Below are 11,385 nucleotides of genomic sequence, written 5' to 3'. Positions count from 1 at the left end.
GACCTCTGTTTTTCTCCACCCCCTCGGGGATGCAGATGATTCTGACATTGGAACGTTTCATTGAATCAGTAATCTCCTGTAACCTACATTCCTGAGTGTGGATTTTTTTGAGTGCAGATTCTATTCTAGCTTTGTCTTCTACTAACCCATCCTCCAATTCGCTGATACGTTCTTCTGCCTCATTGACCCTGTCCGTCAGAGCCTCTAGTTTTGACTGCATTTGGCTCATAGAATTTTTAATTTCTGTCAGATTTGCTCTCATTTCCGCCCTTAGGATTCTATATTCTCATTAACATTTTCGTTAATACCTTTTTCAAGTCTACACATCATCTTGACCATTGTTACTCTGAATTCCATTTCTGATAATTTGGTTATATCCATATCCACTAGTTCTGTGGCAGAGGCCACAGACTCATTGTCTTTTCTTTGCTGGGGGGGATTTCTTCTTCTCGTCATTCTGATGAGGAGAGGTTGCGGGGTTGTCCAGAGCCCAAATTATTGACCGGGACCCAGGCCGTGTGCCCTTGTTTTATAGGGATCTTAGGGATGTGGGCTTCTTGATTTTTCAGCCTGCCTTCTGGGGGAGGGGCCTGCCACGCCGATACTCAGGCAACCCTGTTTGGGTAGAGTCTCCCTGTCCCCTGCAAGGCGGGATGGGGATGGGCACACTGTGAGCCGGTATTTCCAGTCTTTTGTTCTCTGGAGGCTTTCCCTGGTGGTTTGCTGTGCCTCTTCTGAGAGTCAGAGCAGCAGTGGTCGAATCTCAGCCTCTGTCTCAGAACAGAGGGATCGCGGACCGTTCTCCACTGATGTTCTGGCCACTTTAACTCTGATTCTGTTGGTGCTGCTCAACCCTGCAGCATCCTGGGATGTGCGCCCACACCCGGCGTCCCCGCCCTCACTTCCAGGGCCGGCGTGTCTCTGTCCTTTGTGTTTCTAACACCGCCAGCCGCCAGCCACCCCCTCGTGCTCCCAGAGCTCCCAGTCTCAGTCTGGTTCCAGTGAGCGCACCAGAGCTCCGGTTTTCAGTCTGGTCGAGCGCGCGTTCCCTGGCTCACGGTCTCAGTCTGCTCTCTCGCGGGTGCGGTCCGCGAGTCCGCCCACTCCCCTGTGCAGGTGGCTACCACTTCCCAGCGCCCGATCGATCGCGGCGGCTCCCTCCCCCTTCCGTTTATCTTCCAATATCTGTGCGCGGTTTCACGGCTCCCTGCTTCGTACCTCAATACTCAGCACTGGAGATGTTCATTTGTAGATATCCAGATGTATCTTCCTGCGTCTCAGGCTGATTCCGTAGATGTTCAGGCTGGTCTGGTACCTATCCAACTCGACTCAGGGGACCGGCTGAAAAAGGGGTCCCCTATTCCTCTGCCATCTTAACTCCCCTCCCATTTTGTTACTTGTTACATGATTGTTTTTGTAGTTCTTCTCTTGCTCTCTTCTCTCACAGTTTCCTGGCTTTCTTTAGTGATATACTTGGATTCCTTGTTCTTTATTTTTTGCATTTCTTTTCCACTTTTTGATTTGTGGTTACCATTAGTTTTTTATAACATCTTATTGATATATGTCTATATTAAGTTGATGGTCACTTAAGTTTGAACCCATTCTACAAGCACTAAATTTTTACTTCTTTGCCCCCTGCACATTTTAAATATATGGTACTGTACTGTATATTCCTTTATTTTGTGAACCCCTTGGCTGATTTTTATAGATATACTTCATTTTACTGCTTTTGTGCTTCCTACTTTTCTTACTCCTGTTTATGGTCTTTCCTTTCCACTCAGAGTTGATTTTAACATTTCTTATAAGGTTGGTTTAGTGGTGATGAATTCCTTTAACTTTGAGAAACTCTTTATCTCGCTTATTCTGAATGATAGATTTGCTAGAGTGTTCTTGGTTGCAGGTTTTTTTTTTTTTTTTTTTTTTCAGCACTTTGAATATATCATGCCACTCTCTTCTGGCCTGCAATGTATCTATGAAAAATCAGCTGATAGCCTTATGGGGTTTCCTTTGTATGTAACTGTTTTCTTTTTTCTTGCCGTTTTTAAAATTCTCTATCGCTAATTGTTGCCATTTTAATTACTGTGTGTCTTGGTGTGGATCTCCTTGGGTTAATTTTATTGGGGTCTCTCTGTGCCTCCTGGGTCTGGATCTCTGTTTCCTTCACCAGATTAGGAAAGTTTTCAGCTATTATTTCTTCAAATAAATTTTCTGCCCCCTTTTATCACTCTTCTCCTTCTGGGATCCCTAAAATGCAAATGTTGCTATGCTTGAAGGTGTCACTGAATTCCCTTAATCTATTTTCATTTTTTATTTTTTTCTCTCTCCTGTTCAGCTTGTTTGCTTTCCATTACTCTATCTTCCTAGGTTACTGATCTATCCTTCTGCATCCTCTACTTTACTATTTATTCCATTAGGTGTATTTTTTGTTTCAGTTATTGAGTTCATCTCTGACTGGTTCTTCTTTATGTTTTCTATCTCTTTGTTGAGGGTCTCACTGAGATCTTTCACTCTTTTCTCAAGTCCAGTGAGTATATTTATGACCATTACTTTAAATTCTCTATCAGGCACATTACTTATCTCCATTTCATTTAACTCTCTTGTGATTTTGTCCTGTTTTTTCATTTGGGACATATCCCTCTGTCTCCTCATTTTGTCTCACTCTCTGGGTCTGTCTCTATGTGTTAGGTAAGTTAGCTATGTCTCCTGCTCTTGAAAGTACTGGCTTCATGAAATAGAGGTCCTGTAGTGCCCTGCAGTGCAATGTCCCCTGTTCACCAGAATCCTGCACTTCACGGGTATCTCCTGTGTGTGTTGCATGTGCACTACTGCTGTGGCTGAGCTGTGTTTGCCTTCAATTCAGTCCCATCTGCAATGGCTCTCTTTACCTATTGTGAGCAGGGGTTGATCCCTGTGTTGTTAATGGGCCAGTCTGGGGCTGCCTTTGGCTTGCGTTGGGTCAGACTAGGCATTTGACAGAACTACAGTCACACTGAACTGCAGGGAGCTCTTCCTGTGTTATCCCCTGAGAAGCTTTTGTAAGTGGGCAGGGCCTGGAGTCATACCAGACATCTGCCCCAGCCCACTGTTGGGGCTGCAATAGAAATGGTGTGTATGGTTATCCTCTCCTCTCCCCAGGACAGGAGTCACTTTGGATTGGTGCTGGCCCCCATCATGACTACTTGCACACTGCCAGGCTTGTGGAGCCACTTTGGATTGGTTTCTGCCAAGGCTGTGTTGGAGGGAGTGGAGCCACAGGAGAACATACGGTGTGATATCCTGTGCTAGCAAGGTTTGAGCAGGTATGCTATAGAAGGGGACCTATAGCCACTTTGGAGAACACTTTCTGAGGTTGGGTTGGAGGGGATGGGTCCATAAAGCAGTACAGGGGTAGGGTATGCCGTTAGCAAGCTAGGTAGAGAGTTCTGGCACTGTGCTGGTTCCCACAGGTGTCCATGTATCTAGGCTAGAAGGTAGGGGAGGGAAATGGCGCCCTCCAACTCTGTTCTTGGACAAATCTCCCAATATCCCTGCCCCTCCAACACAGAGTCTGAGATTAGTAAACAAATCTCCCTCCTGTATATCCCAAGTGTTTTTCAAACTGACACTTCTATGCTGTATCTCAGCAGGGCTGTTTGTTACGCTGTCTCTTTAAGGGCAGGATTCAGTTTCCTATCACTTCAGGTTTTCCTAGAGCCAAGCCTGCTGATTTTTAAAGTTCTAGGTGTTAAGCCCCACTGATTGTAAGAACTCATGATGTTAAGCACCTCTATTTTTTAATGCTCCAAATGTTATGGGGATTCATCTTCCCAGTACAGGTCCCCCTGGCATGGGGTGCCTGGTGTGGGGTCTGCTCATCTTCCTTCTCTGTGCCTGTAAGTGTCCCCCCCTCCTGTGGATATTCTCACAGGTCAGCTTGGTTTCCAACCACATCTCCTGCTTTCTACTCTTCTTGATATGGCTTCTTCTCTAATTTAGTGTGGAGAGTCTGTTCTGCCTGTTTTCAGGTCATTTTCTGAGTTACTTACACTAATGTGGGTGTTATCTAGGTGTATCTGTGGAACAAGGTGAGCTTAGGATCCTCCTACTGTCATCTTCCCCAGAAGTCCTAGAAGCCATATTTTTGTATGAAAGACATGATTTTCCACTGAATTCCAGTAACTGGAACAATTCTTCAAGTATCATTCTTCAAGTGTGCACCTTCTACATGGCTACAGAAGGTGGCATGATCTCTTAACAACCCAACAGTACTGCAGTATGCTAATCATAATCCTATTTCCAGACCTTTCTCTTCTCTATGCCTGGGATGCTCTAGCTCCCCTCTTACTCCCACATTGAATTGATGCAGATGGGACTAGTGCTCCACAATACACAGCTCTCCACTCCTCCCTCAGCATCCCAGCTTACTGCAGTTAGATAGGGCTGTGAACTAATCCAGGTCAATGGTCTGTTAACAGTGGAGAAAAGCATTGCATAACCTTCCCCCTTGCTCTTCAATTTTGGTGGAGAACATGACAGCCATGTGTGGAGATGGGGGTCCATGTGGTGGACCTGAGTTACCAAAAGAGTATAGTTGTCCCAGAGAAAAGACTTTGCATAAGCAAGAAATAAACTTTTAAGTGTTAAGACACTACGATTTGGGGGCTACTTGTTACCAGAGCTTAAGCCTGGCCCATACTGAATAATAAAAAACACTTACACCCCAACCCCACCCTAAATTTACTCCCTACATCCTTGATCTCTATCTCACCACCCATCTGTCTGAGAGGTTTCTTGTCAATATTCAGATCATGACTCGTGTTCCTCAGAGAAGTCTAATGACCATCCTTTCTTAAGGTCTCACCCTCGCTATCCTTCATTATTGAGCCTTGTTTTTTTTTATGTAAAATTATTCCCCTCATAGTTTATACTTAAGAATTTACAAATATGTCCACTTATTTTTTGTCTCCACCACTAGACTATAACACACAAGGAATCTATAAGATCATCTAGGGTTTTACTTATTAAAAAAATAGATAAACTAGAACTTAGAACATCACTAGGTCTTAGAACAGTGTTAGTATTTTTTTTAAATAAATGAACATCATTCCATCAAAAGAAAGAAGTTTGTTGTTCCATAATATGGACAATGGCATTAGAAAGACAAATTCCACTGGACTAGGTGCTAGGCTAGAAGTTTGTACAGAGACTTGACTACAAAAGTTTTGTACACAGAAGAAACTTGCGGGCATAAAAAATTCACATCTAAGAGGAAAAACAGCAGAGTCTTGGGCAAGTACTGAAAACCAGAATCGCTGTTATTATTCTCTCATTCTGGTAATCCTGTCCACAAGCACTAGTGGTCTTTCCTAATAGGAAGAAGGAGTGGGGACAGGGTCATTTGGAAGGCTCTGAATCTGATAGGAGCTAGGACTAGACAATATCTTATATAAGCAAAAACAGCAGATACAAATATCTAAGTCCTATACCAGACATTTACGATTTTGTATTTATCCAGCACCCAACTGTATCCACACATACCCACCTTCCTAACAGCATCCCCCCTTGGGGATAATTCAAGTGGTGTGTAGTCTTAGTGGGAGGGCACCAAGGGCCACTTCTCACTACCATTCCCATTTCTGAAGAGGGAGGCTGTTTCTTTCTTCATTCCTTCCTTCAATAGCTTCCTGGTACACCCTGGGACCAGGCAATCAAACACCACTCCTAGGGCTGTAAATCCCAGTGAGTGAGTAATGCAAAGGAAGAGGGCACAGGCAGAGGTCAAATTCATTGAAGTGATACTCAGACCCAAGAATCAGGCAGCTCCTGAGTTGAAACCTTGGTTAACTAAGGTCCTGATGCCAGAGATGCCCTAACTCTTGTCACTTTCTCATAGTCCTACAGCCCCAAATTCTTGCCAGTGAATTCTCCTTTGACTTAAGATATTTAGGGTTGGTCTTTGTTGCAGGCAACCAAGAACTCAGACCAAGGCTGCTACATACAACTATCTAAATTGTACTTTGTACAAGAGAACCCAGCAAAAGAAAGTGTGGTGGCTGATATCCAGCCTATGCTCCACTTGCCAAGCTTGTGGGGCTACATTCTGCTGAAGGAAAGGGTGGCATTTTCTAGTTTCCTTAGAGGCATTTATAGGTGGGCAGGGGCTGATACATCCCCATTTTTCAGTTGTAAAACAGAGGCCTAGAGATTAAGTCATTGACATATAAACTACAATTACAGTAATGCAATGATACTACAATGGGCTATTCTGCCACCTTTCTCTCTACCTGTAGATTGAACCACCTATTTATTCCTTCAGGGAAAATGTCACAGGACAAAGAATATCCTTGTACAGTTCATCCTTCTATAACTGGGCCTACCACAGTCCCAGGCACTTGTAATTTGCATTCAAGTATTAATAGGGTTGGAATTTTAATTTAAAATATATTTTCAAATATCTAACATTCTGTTATACTAGTTTTAAAATTAATCCTTCATATTCATCACTGTTGGCAGAAAAACAACTCAAAGAACTCAAGAACTTTCTATGTATCTTTAATTTCCTATGAACTAAACTCTTCTGATTTTATAGAGGTACTGCGGAAAGGGAAAGATCTCCAATTACACTGTCCAAAGCTCTTATTCTAATCTCTTCAATTTTCCCATGATAGTTTTTACATTTCCCACATGTCTTTTCCCCCCCAACTTAGATCACAAATTTATCTGGAGAATCTGTGGGCTTGTATGTATGTATACCATGCCTGGTATGCAAATGGCATTTATTGTTAACAAGGACATTAGAGCACCACCAGTTCTTCCATTAGGAATCTAACAGTTACGCTTCTTTCCTTTTACCATATTAATTCCTTCAGTCTTCTTTTCATGTTACTTTAAGATGATCAAAATCTTTTGTTTCTACTTCTCCTTCCCATAAAGAAAATTAGATTTGTTTTCAGCCTTTAATCCTGCTAAGATAAAGTGAACCAACTCTGTTTTCATTACTGTCCATTCATTCCATCAATCACTGAAAAGAATCACTAAAAGCAATCAGCAAGCGAGCAAGGTCAACAGCACTCCAAGAGCATCAGTGCAATAGTACTTCAGCAGATCAAAATGAAGACTGGGGGAAAAGAAAGGCAGTGCTTCACAGTCCTAAGAGGCCCAGTATGGCTTCTTAGGAAGTTGCCTCCAAGCAAAAAGGGAGAGGATGATTGAGGGAAGGGAATTATATTTATTATGTAGCAGGTCTTCTGGTATCAAGCTTGGTTCATGTAACAAAGAGCTAAGTTTCACTTGAGGGTTAGGGTCACCATACCTCAGTACAGTGACTCAGGTTTTGGACTTTGAGATACAGAGCCTAAGTTTTCATAGGTCCTGTTCTTCTGTAGGAGTTTGTGTTGTCATATCCAATAAAGAATTGCAGAATCTTTCAGAAACATAGATACCAATTGGGGTTAACTGGTTGTAAGTGACAGAAACCAACTTAACTTAAAAGGGACTTTAATGGAAGAGAGTTAAGAAAATCAAAGATGATGCTGAAGTGCCAAATTTAAAAAAGATAGAACCCAAGATGCCCTGGTAGGGAGAAGAGTCTCAGAAGCAGGAATTAATTCTGACAGTTTTTCCCATCTTTTTATCTCTGAGATAGAAAGTCTGAGAAAAGAATTTAATGGGCCTAGAATTGGCCATAGGCTTTCATTCTTTTGGCTTGGGCTGAACAGGGGACCTTAATTCTTGGCTTCATGAAGACTGGAGGGGGATGGTGGGGAGGTGGTGGTGGTAATTACCCATAAGGAAATCTGGGTATTGTTATCAACGTAAGGGGCAATGTATTGTGGGTGGCCGAGTTGAAACCAATGTCCACTAAAACAATTTGTTTTAACCCAAAGGCCAGGAACCATCTATATATATTTATATATATATATAACAATGTATTAACACTGTATAGAACACATATAGATTTTGTATGTAAGCTAACAGCTTAATTTCAGTAAATGTAGTGCCTGATACATAGTAGCTACTCAAAATTTTTTTGAACGAATTTCTTCTTCAGTGCTATTTGTTCTCATCCCTTCCTTTATACCATTTTCTAATAACTATTCTTTATTCTGGATTGAAGTAGAATCCCCAAAAGAGAAAGTTCAATGCAGTGGAACGAGTACTGGAATAGAAGCTTTTCTTGCTTCTGGCCTATGTGACCTTGGGGACAGGTCATAAGTGTTTTGGGTTTATTTCTTCAACTGCAAAATGAAGTGGTAGAAGTAGATGCTCTTTAAGAATCTGTCCAATTCCCTAACATCATGGTCACAAATATAAAGATGACAAAGACTCAGCAAATTTAGAAAAAAAATGTTTATAATTTTCACAGTATGTAGTGGCTATACCCTGAATCTGGACAGAAAGCAAAACCTAACTTACTTGGTAGTATTTAGGAGAAATTGCCAATATCATACAAAATCTAGATCACTGTTATCAAACTTTAAAGGCAGGGAAATCGATATTTCAAATGAAATCCTACATTGAATCCCAATGTCTAACAGAAGTAAAGGTCAAAAAGCTCCAAATGAAACAAAGGGGGATGTGTGGAACCCTATTCTCACACCTTCATCCACAAGCTCGTAGGAATACTATTAGACATCACTCATCAAATTCCTGACTGAATATCCTAGACTTCTCTGTATCTTGTGACAATTCTAAAATGACATTACCAATTTCATTCATGCAAGAAAAATTAAGGAAAAAGCTTTCCAAGGAAAAGGAAAAGTTTATATGCTCTCCTTCAATGGCATTAAAAAAGAGACAATTGTTAGTTTATCAGCAATTTTAATTTGAAAAACAAAATAAAATCTAACAGCAATTAATCCTGTGTTGTCATCTAGTAATATATAGACTGAGACTATTGTATCAGTGAAAATTTAGCTTCCAAAATGTTTTACTAATTTAACGAGCTAAATTGTAAAATATGAAGAAACCTCTCCAATATATAAATCAATAGCATTTAAAACTTTGCTTATAATTTTTATACATTTTAACAAGACTTCTTTACCCCATGAAATATTTTTCCTACAGTCCTGCTTCAGAGGAAAGATACATGCTTCCAAAGCCAAAGTAATTTAGCATATCTATATCTATCTATATATCTGTATCTACCTATCTATATATCTGTTCTTAATCTCCAAAGGGGAAATTACTGAAAAATATTAAATGACATAAACACAAATCATCATCTTTATGATTAATGACAGTGACTCTCTTAGCCCTAGCAAAGAAAAGCAATTGCTCTTCTCATAAAATCTGTCCATTCCTCTACTTGGAAATATCATCATCAAAATAACTAAGATATATCCTATCAACTTGGATCACAGGTTTCTACACACACAATGCAATGAGTCTTTGAGTATGAGCTCTGCAAAGTTCAAACATCCGTATTAGTTATCTTTATTTATTAACACTAATGTAGATAAGAGAACATCATTTTACCTTAAGGATTACTCTTGAAAACGTAAGATTCATGTAATTAATGTATTGAATAATTAGTGAACAATGATGTATTTTGAGCAAAATAAAATGTTACGAAGATTTTTCTGCAAGACATTCACTGCAGGCAATAACAAAAAATATATATATTTCACAGTCATTGGTGATCCTACTGACCTCTTCTGGCAAGATACAAGGTTTGAATTGTCTAGGTACAACAAAAGAGACGACATGGCCTATTACATGGATTTGTGCCTTACAACCAAGAAGGAAGGCACAAGTCATGTCTGTTAAAAAAAAAAAAAAAAAAAAAGTCTCTCCTCTATTTCCTGGTCTATACTGACTCTGCCAGACCCTTCTGAGTGCCTGACTTGTGAAGATGAGAAGGGCAAGGCTTTCAGGTACCAACTGGTGGAAAGGCCCCTGGTGTGTTCAAGCAACTGAGCACGATGACTTTCTGCTTAGTGATTTATCTTTCATTTACTTTTCAGAAGTGACCAAAATAAGACATTACTGAAAATCAAGTGATGTAAGCTGAGATAGGCATTAGCCGATTATATTGGGCTTTATGAGTTAAGTTTTACTCTGCTTTAAGAAGTCCTTGATGGCATTTAAAGAAAGGGATGACATGGTCTAAATTTCAATAAGATCCCTGTTTTTTACAGGAAAGACTGTAGGGCAGAAAAAGTAAAAGTAGGGAGACTAGTTAGGCGATCATTACAGAAAATCCTAGTGAATGATGGTGGTGGTTTAGATTAAGGTACTAGAAAGTGGGAGTAGATAGATTCTCAATTTATCAGTTGTTTCTGGATACCAGTAACCAAATACCCAACCTAAGATGTCATAAATAAAAAAATTTGTATGCTTATTTTACAGGAAGCTTACTGCCAGAGCAGCCTCAATATTATCAAAGAATCACATTCTTCCAGACTAATTATCTTAGGCCTCAAACTGGAATAGTTGTTAGATAACTGCAACTAGTAATTGAGACTACATGCTCCTTATTCACACCTATAGAGGCTTGCTTTATGTGTCTATTTCAAAAGCCAGGATTCCTCTTTGCCAGATGCCCCTAGACAATTATTTATTGGCCCATATTTACTTAAGCCTGCCCATCCACCATCCATTCATTTGTATGATAGATGGCGTTATGATTGACTAAAGATTAAGCAGAGCCCACCCTGAACTGGGAATGGGGTTGACTTGCCTTGAGTCACATGGCTTATGTGAAAAGAGGATGGATACCTGAGGGGGAAAAAATGATGACTTGTTAGAAAAGAGTAAGGGGGAAATAGATGCTGGGTAGGCAAACAGTGGTATCAACTATATGGGATACACTTTGCAGGTGGAGTTCACAGGGCCTGCCACTAGACTAAATACTAGGCTAGAGGATTTCAAGAACAGTTCTTACAGTGTTGGCTTCAGCAGTGGGGAAGAAGGTGGGGTATTTACTGAGATGGGAAAGACTGGATGAAAGATCAGGTTTGAGAAGAACAATCAAATCTTGTTTTCACCCAGTTAACTTTAAGATACCCATTAGATACTGAAAAGGTGATCAAATTGTTAGTGGATATGAAAGTTTAGAACTTCAAGGAGAGACAAAGACTGAATAAATAGAGAATGAAATCATACATACAGAGATTTTTTTTTTTAAGCAACTGAGACTGGATGAAATTATTAGAGAACATAGTATGGATAGAGCAAGAAGTGGATACATAATAGAATCTAGACCTATGCCAAGATTTAGAGATGAAATACAACCAGAGCCACTAAGGCAGCTAGAAAACTCAAGTTTAACTCCCCAGCATCAACTGTATGAGTAGATGGAAAGTAGCATAAATTGTTAGCCCTCTGCCAAAAGAATGGAAGTTGTTCCCTCTCTCACCTTGGTAACTGTGGGGCAGAAAGGATATGGCTATCTTTAAAAAGTAC

Source organism: Ursus maritimus, unplaced genomic scaffold, assembly GCF_017311325.1.
Source record: "Ursus maritimus isolate PB19 unplaced genomic scaffold, ASM1731132v1 scaffold_3, whole genome shotgun sequence".
In the NCBI taxonomy this organism is placed as follows: Eukaryota; Metazoa; Chordata; class Mammalia; order Carnivora; family Ursidae; genus Ursus; species Ursus maritimus.
This window is presented reverse-complemented; position numbering follows the sequence as displayed.